At 42.7% G+C, this 10,969-nt stretch overlaps 1 pseudogene; it reads right to left on the minus strand.

The window, feature by feature from the left end:
* Positions 1 to 704: 704 nt before the first annotated feature.
* On the minus strand, positions 705 to 1,336 carry LOC115069419 (annotated as a pseudogene).
* Positions 1,337 to 10,969: the final 9,633 nt, after the last annotated feature.

The raw sequence follows: 10,969 nt of genomic DNA on the forward strand, positions 1-10,969 counted from the left end.
GTCCCTATCATTTCAAGTCAAGTTTAAAATCTCAGAACCAGCTGGCCAAACAAAATAGGTCATCGGAAAGATTATCTCTTTTTCATCTCCCTAACCCCAATAGCAGGAAGTCAATGCTATGATGAACCCAAACACTGGACTGACACATCAAATATTAGGCCCAGTTTCTTCATAATCTTTTTGATGTGGCACACTTGATAGAATTGAGGTGTGTGTCAGCCAAGTTCTCTCAGGGCCCCTTGCTCCTGATGCAGGTAGACAAACCACATACCACACCTTTATCTGAATTTTTCATAGTTTATATCCTAGGCAGGGGGAATAAAGTAATTTACAAAGGCGAACACCTAGTGCTCCACAAAAGGCGAACACCCAGTGCCTCATTCCACTCTGTGGCTCAGCGGCCTGCAATTCCAGATCACTTCCACGCCCCACCCACAGTCTCCATTAGCTTTTGCCCAGGCCTCACGCTCCCGCCCCCAATCATCTTGCCCCAGGTCAGTAAAATGCCCCCTCTCAAGTCCATGTGGGCAAGACACCTGGGACATTTTTTCCATGCTACCACCACTGTCGCTTCTGTCCCAAAATGGCACCAAAGCTCCTCCCTCCTTGGCTAACTCTCCTTAGTCAATTCTCCACAGCAGGCCCCACCCTTCAGAGGAGTAACTGCCCCTAGGGACACAGGAAGCCAGGAACAACCCTCCAATCTAGACTACATACACCTGCATGTGGTGTGTGTGAACTTGTATGTCAATAGGTATGGGCTTCAATCTACTGTGGCTCAGAACCTCAATTAATTTCAGCCCAGTATCTACAGTTCTTTTCAAATCTTTATGCAAGCAATTTCCAAAGTCCTTGAATATAGCTGAACTTTCAGTAAGAACATCAATGGGGGAATTCTGGATGCCTTTATCTACAACTGTTGAGATAGGTTGGGTAAAATCTGGATTAGCCAACTCTGGTTGAAAAAAGATTTCAGGTCCCAGGAATCTCTCATAACCAACATGGACACAAAATTATTTTTAGAGACAGCACAGACACGTTGACCCTTCTGTGTCATACTTGTTACATTCTGTTACTAAATCTGGGCAGACATGACTGATCATTCCTTCACAGCTTTGACAGTTTCCAGGTATTCATTTGGAGGCATTCGTATTCTGGTCTGCTGAATAAATTATGTAATATTTCATTGTGTGATTGGAATGTGTTTAATACAGCTGGTGATTACAAACATTTACAACACAGAAATTATGTGAATGATGCTGTCTCCACTGTCTATTTTTGTACATGTCAGTGTGTCCCGCGCTATTGTCTCGCCAGCAAGAACGACGCGGCACACTTAGGATCCTTCTGTAGAAAAGCTTTAATGTATCTTGAGAGGGAGAGCATAAGCTTACAGGGCGAAGACCCCGAATGTCGGAAACCCAGCCCTTATATAGGTTAATAAGCCCATCTTGGACGTGGCAACTCTTGATTGGTCGCAAACTCATCAGCCCATATTACGCCACGAGGTAGGCAGAGACTAGAAGGTGGAAAATTACTTCGGGCATGTGTACTGACTTATTTACTGCTCAGCATGAACCGGATGTGAGCGCCATCTTGTAATGGCATCTGCAGGGACGGCAGGCAGCTCCCCACATTTATCAGCTCTGAGAGATTTCTGACAGAGGCTTTAGGGAATGGTGTCTGCAGGGACGGCAGGCGGCTCCCCACATCTCCCTCTTTTTACTTTATATGAAGCAAATAGATTTCCCAAAATGAGAGGGTAGAGACAGTGGTCGAACCTCCCAGTTAAAATCTTGATCAGACCATGTATGGGAGTCATCCCTAGGTCTACTCTGGAGCCTAGGATACTCCCAACCTGTCCTCTGTCGTTTTTCTGGGAAAGGGAAACTTGGGCAGGCAACCCTTATGTGGAACGACATGTCTCTCAGCAGGACAATGACCCCCTGTGTGATACCTTATTCAACAACCCTCTTTGGGTGTTGTGTTGGACACTCTGTCTAGTGTAATGAACCTAGGTTCTGGGCGTGTAAGAGCTGTCTTGTCAGCAATCTATTGTTTGAGCATAGTCAACCATACATCAGTGGAAGCCCCATGTTCTAGGGCCGTAAGTGCATGTGCAATAACCACCTTGTCTCGTTTATTTTGGGTTCTGAGTCTGTAGACCATCTATAGGAGAAATACCAGTCCTCAGCAGACGGCCATACCAAACATTCCCACTCCCACCCATTCCTTGAAGTAGGAAACAGCTAAAGAGATCCAAGATGACAGTCCCTTGGTGAAAGAAAGATCAAGACGTGTGGAGTTGATCTGGAGTACGGCCGTCTTTAGTTCGTGGAGCGTCTGTTCAAATTCAGAAGTCTAATTTTGCAAAATGTACTGAGAAAGGCTCTTAAATAGATTAGCTGCTCTAGTAAAATTTTCATATGGGATAGAAGTAATACATAGGCCAGGGAGCTTCTGCACACACCCCAGCTGTGCCATTTGCCATGAAATATCCAACTGCTCTTGTACTAGATCAATGCGTTGATTGACCAACATAAGGCCTCCTTGTATTTGAGTATTAGCGGAGGTCTGCTTATCTATAGCCAGAAATACTGTGGCGGACAGATCATTAATGCTCTGTGCAGCTTGCACTGAACTAGACAGAGCAAGGGCAGAGGCTGTAACTGATGCCGCAACTGCAGTGGTGGCAATTATAGCCACAACAATGGCTGAGATCTCGAAATCTCTTTTCTGTCTAGATATTGACATGCTATTGGGGGCCTCTACCGGAACAGGTACAAAACGTGGCATTCGGGTCACTATCGCAATGGGGAACCTCTCAGCATCTCAGCATAAGGTGTAATAACAGTCCCCCTCTCCACATTCCAGCCTAGCTTTAACATGGCTTTTGTTGCTAACAATCTAAATAAATGGTGGCCAAACACAGACAGGGGTGGTAGCATAATTTTCATAGGCAAAGGTCTTATATTTAATATCAGTGGTGGACCAACGACCTGATCCTGAACTCTTGTCTGATGAGAGTTGTTTGCCAAAATTTTCCTGCCAATTATATTCTAACTGTCCTAGCTCTCCCCTGTCTTTTTTTAACATGGCCAGGGGTGAAAGGTCTGTACAGCTTTCATTAGCTCCACAGAGCAACCACTGATCAAAAGGGTTTGTGTTAGCTTGGTCGGGGTCCATGATAGTAAAATTTGATCCTCTCCCTATATTGGGAGAAAAAGAGAACAGGCCTTCCACGGCCCACATGGCATCTCTGGATTGGCATCCCGTCCATGGCAAGGCCAATCCTTTATCTTGTCGGCCAGTACAAAACGGGGCCAATTTTGGTTGAATCGGTGGGCAGAAGTTTTATTAGTAGTGGGAGACCATGGCCACCACCCATAGATTACTGTGGCATTTGCCACGATGTTAAAGGCTTTGCCACCAACTGTGGCTTCTTTCAACCATGCTGAAGAAAGATTTCCTAGTATAATACAGGGGCTGCTAAAATTATTTCCTTCTACTAGAAAACACAGACTTCCCTTAAGGGGTATAGTCCTGTTTTCCATAAGCTCCTCAATCTGCTCATCTCAGGGTAGATAGGCAAGGCCTAAATTTTTATTAGTTACAAAGAATCTGGGGTAAACTTGGGCATTATACATCACCAGCATAGGCAGCGGGAAGGTTGACATGATTCCCCAGCGTGGTTCCCCTTAAACGAGCCCGACTTCGATTGTCAGGATCATCAGCAGAAGGGGCCTACTCATCTTTACTGGGTGGCTGGGTTGTATGCCTTTCTTGATCCAACAAGATTCGGGTGAGTCTTTCAGGGACCCAAAAAGGATTTTCTTCATTCTGTGGAAAAACACAAACAGCTCCCCTGGATCTTATTAGAATAGGATCCAGGCCTTTCCATGTATTGGTTAGCACATCCTTCCACTTTACAAGCTCCTTAGGCCGTTGAGGCTCTGAGCAATGTCGGTCTGCTGCAGTCTGGCCATGCTCATCCAAATTTAAAAAATTTATAGTAAAGAGTGCTATCGCTATACCAACTCTTGGTGTAGGGGGTAAGTCCTTCATTATTCCCCCTTTTTGTTTTATTAGATAAGATTTGAGCATACGGTGGGCTCGCTCGATGATTCCTTGCCCTTGAGGGTTATAAGGCAGGCCTGTGATATGAATAACCTGCATATGTGAGCAGAATTGTTTGAATTTTTGAGAGGTATAAGCAGGCCCATTATCAGTTTTAAACATTTGGGTTTTCCCCAGGTGCTCCAAGTCTCAAGGCAATGTTGAATGACATGAGAGGTTTTCTTTCTTGTAAGTGGTGTAGCATGGAGGACACCAGAGCATGTGTCTATGGACACATGAGTATATTGTAGCTTTCCAAATGAAGGGATGTGTGTGACATCCATCTGCCACACTTGTAGAGGAGAAATCCCTCTGGGGTTCACTCCTGTATAAGGAGTGGGGAGGAACTGGCAGCAATTTCGACATTGGGTGACAATGTCACGGGCTTCTTTTCTTGTTAATGAGAAGCATTTACGCAATGTTTTTGAGGTGACATGAAACCTCTCATGAAACTATGTAACTCGGGGAAAGACTACAGGATGGAGGGCTGCAAACTGCAGCAAAGGATGCCTTGGATAGTGATTATCAATTCTCCCCGAGAAGGTGGTAACTAGTATGGCCCAGTCATTTGAGGTGGCAGCTAATGTTTGCACCTGAGAGGAATTATAGGGGACCAAGATAGATGTAGGGTGCTTGCCAAAGTGTTCTATAGCCAATTTTAAGCCTTTAAGTGCAAGTTGAGCTATAGCCGTGGGGTACCAGTCAATTATTTTTTGGGGGGAAGCGTTCGGGTGAACCCATAACAGGGGTCCTTCCTGCCATAAAACCGCAGTGGGCAGCTTTCTTGTTTTAAAAACACAGAGACAAAAAGGTTGAGAGCTGTTAATGCGACGTAACTGTGCTTTCTCTATTGCCTCCTCTACTAGGAGGAGTGCCGTTTCCGCAGCAGGGGTCAAGGATCGAGGGGAAGTAATATGGGTGTCCCCCTCCAAAATGTCAAAAAGAGGTTTTAAATCCGCTGTGGGAATTTTGAGAAATGGGCGAAGCCAATTAATATCTCCCAATAATTTTTGGAAATCATTTAAAGTGCACAAATCTTTTCTATAAATTTTTATCTTTTGTGGACGAATCACATCAGGGAGAATAACAGTGCCCAGGAATTGGCCTGTATCAGAAAACTGGACCTTTTCAGTGGCGACTTGAAGTCCCCAGTATTGCAAAGCTTTCACCAGCTGTGGGTAAGCTTTTTCAAGGGTCTCTCGCTCTTGATGACACATGAGCACATCATCCATGTAATGAATAATAGTTATCGCAGGAAATTTTTTTCTAATAGGCTTTAGAGCCTCTTGTACATATAGTTGACATATGGTGGGACTGTTGGCCATCTCTTGAGGCAGCACTTTCCATTGAAATCTCTTATCTGGCTCCATATGATTAATTGAAGGGATGGTAAAAGCAAAGCGCTGCCTGTCAGAGACATGTAGGGGGATAGAAAAGAAGCAGTCCTTTATATCTATAATGATTAAGTTCTAATCCTTAGGCAGAGCAGAGAGGACCGGAAGTCCCCGCTGCACTGCCCCAAGGGGATATATTTGTTCATTAATAGCTCTTAGGTCATGTAATAATCTCTATTTTTTAGATTTCTTTTTTATCACAAAAATCGGGGTATTTTAAGGGGAGGTAGATGGCTCTATATGCCCCAAAGCCAGCTAGCTGCTCAGTGACCAGATCAGTTACTGTAGCCAATTTTTCGGAGGTCAAAGGCCACTGAGGAACCCACACCGGAGCCTTTGTTTTTTATGGTATGGACCGTACTGCCTCAGTGGCACTTAGGAAAAACCCAGGCCTTGTCTGCCTTGATTTGGGTTGGGTGCTATGGGTTCTGTACACCCCTGTTCACAACACCCCAGCCCTTTTTTGGATGATATTTTTTTTCCTCATACTTTGTTACTTCCTCATCTAGCTCCGCCTCCTCCTCCGGGTCAAGGCTCTCGTCCTCAGAGCTCCCGGGGCTTCTTGAACTACTTAATTGCAGAGCCTTTAGTTCTCGGACGGGGTATATACTGGTCCCTTTGTCCGGCCTCTCGACAGGCAAAGAATCTCTAGGCTCTTTAAAATACGCTCCCTTGTCAACAGACCTTCTGGGAGGGCCATTTTCCTTATTTGGGGCCCGTTTCTTTTTTCGTGCACCTAACCTCTTACTGCGTTCAGTTTCTGACATGCTATCTTGGACTTCCTCTAGAACATTTCGACTTTCCGCCACAACAGCCTGGCATATTTTATACAACAAAACTATAAGTGCTCTCAGAATGATAACCAAGGCCTCAAAGCTACCTTTCCAAGGCGGAAACAGGTTCAAGCCAAAGTCCAGAAAAAACATACCTCTCTGAACGTCCTTACCTGCAGTTCTGAATCCTTCTTGAACTCAAGGGGTCTCTGATGGTGTTGACGATGGTTTGGTCGAATTCCCGGGTTTCGGCACCAGTTGTCCCGCGCTATCGTCTCGCCAGCAAGAACGACGCGGCACACTCAGGATCCTTCTGCAGAAAAGCTTTAATGCATCTTGAGAGGGAGAGCATAAGCTTACAGGGCGAAGACCCCGAATGTCGGAAACCCATCCCTTATATAGGTTAGTAAGCCCGTCTTGGACGTGGCAACTCTTGATTGGTCGCAAACTCATCAGCCCATATCACGCCACGAGGTAGGCAGAGACTAGAAGGTGGAAAATTACTTCGGGCATGTGTACTGACTTATTTACTGCTCAGCATGAACCGGATGTGAGCGCCATCTTGTAATGGCGTCTGTAGGGACAGCAGGCGGCTCCCCACATCAGTGTCTGCTCTCCTTCTTGTCTTGAGGTCAAGGATGTTGCTAAGGTGAGAACAGCCTGCATAGCGTAGTCAGTAGAGGTTCAGTGAAAAGAAAACAGTGCTCTTTGGGGTCTGCCCTTAAATATTTAAAAATCATTTGCTCCATAAATCTTTCCCTTAACTTCTAGTCTTCAACTATATCATGGCTGACTGGCATATGTAGGTTTTTCTATTGCTTCATTGCCAGTAAAGAAGTCTAGTCATCTAAAGCTTCATCCTCCTCCTTTTCATTTGATCATCGACTTATGCTGATCTTTAAATTGCAACATGGTTCTGTATTTCCAGGATATTGTAGTTTTGTGCATCCCATACCACAGTCCACCACGCACGTGGCAGACATCCTGCCATCTTCTTCCTCATTTGCAGCCATCCTCTCCTTATTCCTTGAGGCTGAGGATGGAAACAGGAGCTCGCCGATCCTTGGTCCTGAGGAGGAAGGGAGGGAAATGTGGGAATCCAGGGCAGAAGCAAGAGAACAGGAGGATGTCCCTGCTCTGTCCTAATGTGTCCTCTTCCATGCCACCTCCTCTCAGTTCCAACAACAAGTGAGTGAAGCTGTCTCATAGTATCACTATTTCCTTCTAGCATAACAAGATTTCTGTGGCACTCTATAGAATAAGGGCAACAATATAAACAAAACAATACAGTGATGGTTAAACCTATGATAACGTGGTTGGTGATAATACCTCCTAGATAGAGGTTAGAAGAGTTTCTAAATCTTCAACTGAGATTCCATCCACCATACCTGATCCTACCCCAGCTGCACCTGGTCTGTCTTAGGGAATGTTAGAGTATAGAAGAGGGGGAGGTTGAGTGAGAGTAGATCTCCAGTGATGCAGCTTCTGTGAGGTTATCACTCATGATAAGGCAAGGTAACTGCTTTTGAGTGGCCCATGCTCCAGTAAGCAACCTGTCACTCAGGTGCCTGTAAATAATCCCAAGAAACAGATTGGTTTTCCAAGCTGAACTTGGGTGAAACCTTTTTGTTTTTGTCTGTCAGTGCCCTACCTGGATTAAATGAATATTTATTTATATCTCACAAGAAAAGCCACACAACAAGATGAAATAAATTCATTTTGATTGGGTGAAGAATTTGTGTGTGTGTGTGTGTGTGTGTGAAATTTACTGTCGGGAGGCACTCCCTTACAACCCACACTATCTTTATGACCAACTGACAAACTGACACAGTCTTCCTCCAAACTGTAGTTTAATAAATAAAGATATTTATTTGGGCTTCCTTACAGAGCTTATGATGATGAAGAGGGGTTACTTACAAAGGCATGGTCATCCATGGCTTTTTTCCTTACATCTCAGGTGAACTTTCCAGGTCTGAGGCCTGCCTCTTCTCTGGCTTCTTCCGTTTCTAACCTTGGACCCTTCACATCATGCAACTGAAGCTGACCAGTTGGGTGGGAGGAGTGACTGTCTCCCCCACTTCCTTCAGAGTCTTTTAGGGTTCAGGCATCCAATTGTTGCTGGTCCTTCAGAGGACATGCCTATCCAACTATGTATATATAATATATATTATATAGTCTTATTATAGTCTATTATATATATAGTCTTATTTAATTAATTGTATTTGAATAGATAAGTAATGCATTTCCACTGCTTAAAATGCAGAGAAAACAAAATAATAAAGGCCTTCCCAATTTCACTCCCACTCAACTAGTCACCTCAGGGGCAAACAAATAAGAAGATTCCTAGGTATCATTATTTGAAAACTATAAAAATAGGCCTAATACTTGATAAGCCATATGCTGTATAATTTTAAAGAGCAATCCTGCATGGATATTTTTTTAAAATGTATCTATGGATAGTTCTTTTTAAGAATATAAAAAAAATTACCTAACTTCTTATGAGCAGCTGTAACTATTCCATTAGATGGTTGTAATAAATTTTATTTAACCAATTTTATTTCACGGAATATTTAGATCTCTTCCAGAATTTCACAATTATAACAACATGCTGCAATGAATAACAATTTATATAGTATAATTTGGTATAAATAATGTCTTTATGATAAACTTTGATCCATTTAATTTCTATCAAAGGAAGGCATGTTTTAACTGAAGTCATTAATCAGAAGCTTCCAGAGTTGGCCTACCTCTCCACACAGCAGGCTTCAAGAAGCTAAATTCCTTTCATTTTTACTGCAGTAAACAGTGTGTTGCTTTAAAATTTTATTTGCTCTTTGGGGCTGGAGAGATGGTTCAGTGGTTAAAAGCACTGGTTGTTCTTGAAGAGAACCCCATTTCATTTCTCAGCACCCACACGGTGGCTAATAACAGCCCATAATTCAGTTCCATGGAAATATGAGAGCTTCTTCTGACCTCCATGGGCACTGCACAATATAGATGTACTTTCACACATGCATGTAATACACTCATACACATAAAATATAAACAATAAATAATATTTATTTGCTCCTAAGAAGTAATATTGTCTCATTTAAGCTTATAATTAACTGTCCCATGTGAAACTGAGCCTCACTTCACACCATTCCATTTAAGCATCTATTCACTTCATTATGAAATAATATCAAAAGCCTAATTTTGAGCAAAAAGAAAGATGGAATCTAGTTTGTCTTCTGGAATTCAATTTATTAGAACTCTAATCTCTGGTATAAGAAATCAGGCAAAAATTATTACAGAGGGGAAAGACTTGAAATGGGAATGATTAATATCATAATCACAATGACTAATATTATAAACTAGAAAGAAAACAGTGTCCCCAGAGCACCCTCAAGTACCAGTACTATTGTGTCTACTCATCTGGGTGCTGGTTGCATGGTTGCTATATTAGGTTATGTTAGTTTTCCATGATGGCAAGTCCAGGATCAAGGTATAAGTTAGGCCTTGATCTGAGTGTCTGCATAGAACCCTTCCTTGCTCATTCTGGCCCTAGGTGGTGGCCGGCAATCTTAATTTCAATGGCAACATTCTAGACAGTGTCAGCAACTAGCCTTTTCCCTGTGAGTCTGCTTAAATTTCCCTCTTCATATAAAGACACTAGTCATATAGAGGCAGAGTTGATGCTATAGCCCCATCTAAATTTGATTACATCTCTTTACAGACATTTTCTTGCAAAGAAACTCATATTCATGGGTACTTGGCCATTAGGATTTCAACATATATTCTAAGACACAAATAAATCCATATGGTTTGTTTGACTCCTGAAAATTCATTGAAATTTTAATTTCTGGTCTGTTTATAGATATAGATATAAGAGCGCTACTTCCATAAAAATGTAATAATCTAAGTGTGGTGGCATAAGCCTTTAGTCCCAGAACTCAGGAGGCAGAGGCATGTGAATCTCTATGAGTCTGAGGCCAGTCTTGTCTACATAGGGAGGTCCAGGCCAACCAGGGCTACATAGTATAATGCACCCCCCCCAAAAAAACAACACAATAGCACTTCCCACTTACATTAGAGGCAAAATGTAACATACCTGAGACTAAAACTAACATTAAGATGAACAAGGGTCTGTAGGTTGGTGGTAAGAGCTTGCTTACCACTTACAAAACATTAGATTTTATCCCCAATAATGAAAAAAAGTGAACATAATGACTGTGAAAATTTAAGAAGTCATGATATCAAAGGAACTTGACAAGATGTTGGTTGGGCACATACCTCTATGTGATTCCAGGATTGAGAAAAGTCAGGGAAACAAAGGACAGGCTCCACACCAGAAAAAGAATGAGCATCAGAAAATACACAAGGGTTTGATGACAGCTGAAGAAATCCTGTGGAGATAGAAAGTCTAAGCAACAAAAATCAGTCACAGTCATCCCGGCTTTATGGCAGAGAAGGAATTGCTGAGGACCCTTACACAAGGTAATCCCCCCCCCGTTTGTAAATATACTGTTTATTTTAAAGCATTTTATCACGTTTCAATCTCAGCTATAGATATGATAAAGTAGGTTGATAAAGTATTTTTAATGGTAGCTTTTGTTCCCCTCCCTTCCCCTTCCCCTCTTGCTGAACCTCTTCTAATTAACCTGTGATTTTCATGTGTATTTGTTGTTTCATTTTGTTTCTGTGATC

This window comes from Nannospalax galili, unplaced genomic scaffold (assembly GCF_000622305.1).
Source record: "Nannospalax galili isolate Female #2095 unplaced genomic scaffold, S.galili_v1.0 scaffold1313, whole genome shotgun sequence".
Lineage (NCBI taxonomy): Eukaryota > Metazoa > Chordata > Mammalia > Rodentia > Spalacidae > Nannospalax > Nannospalax galili.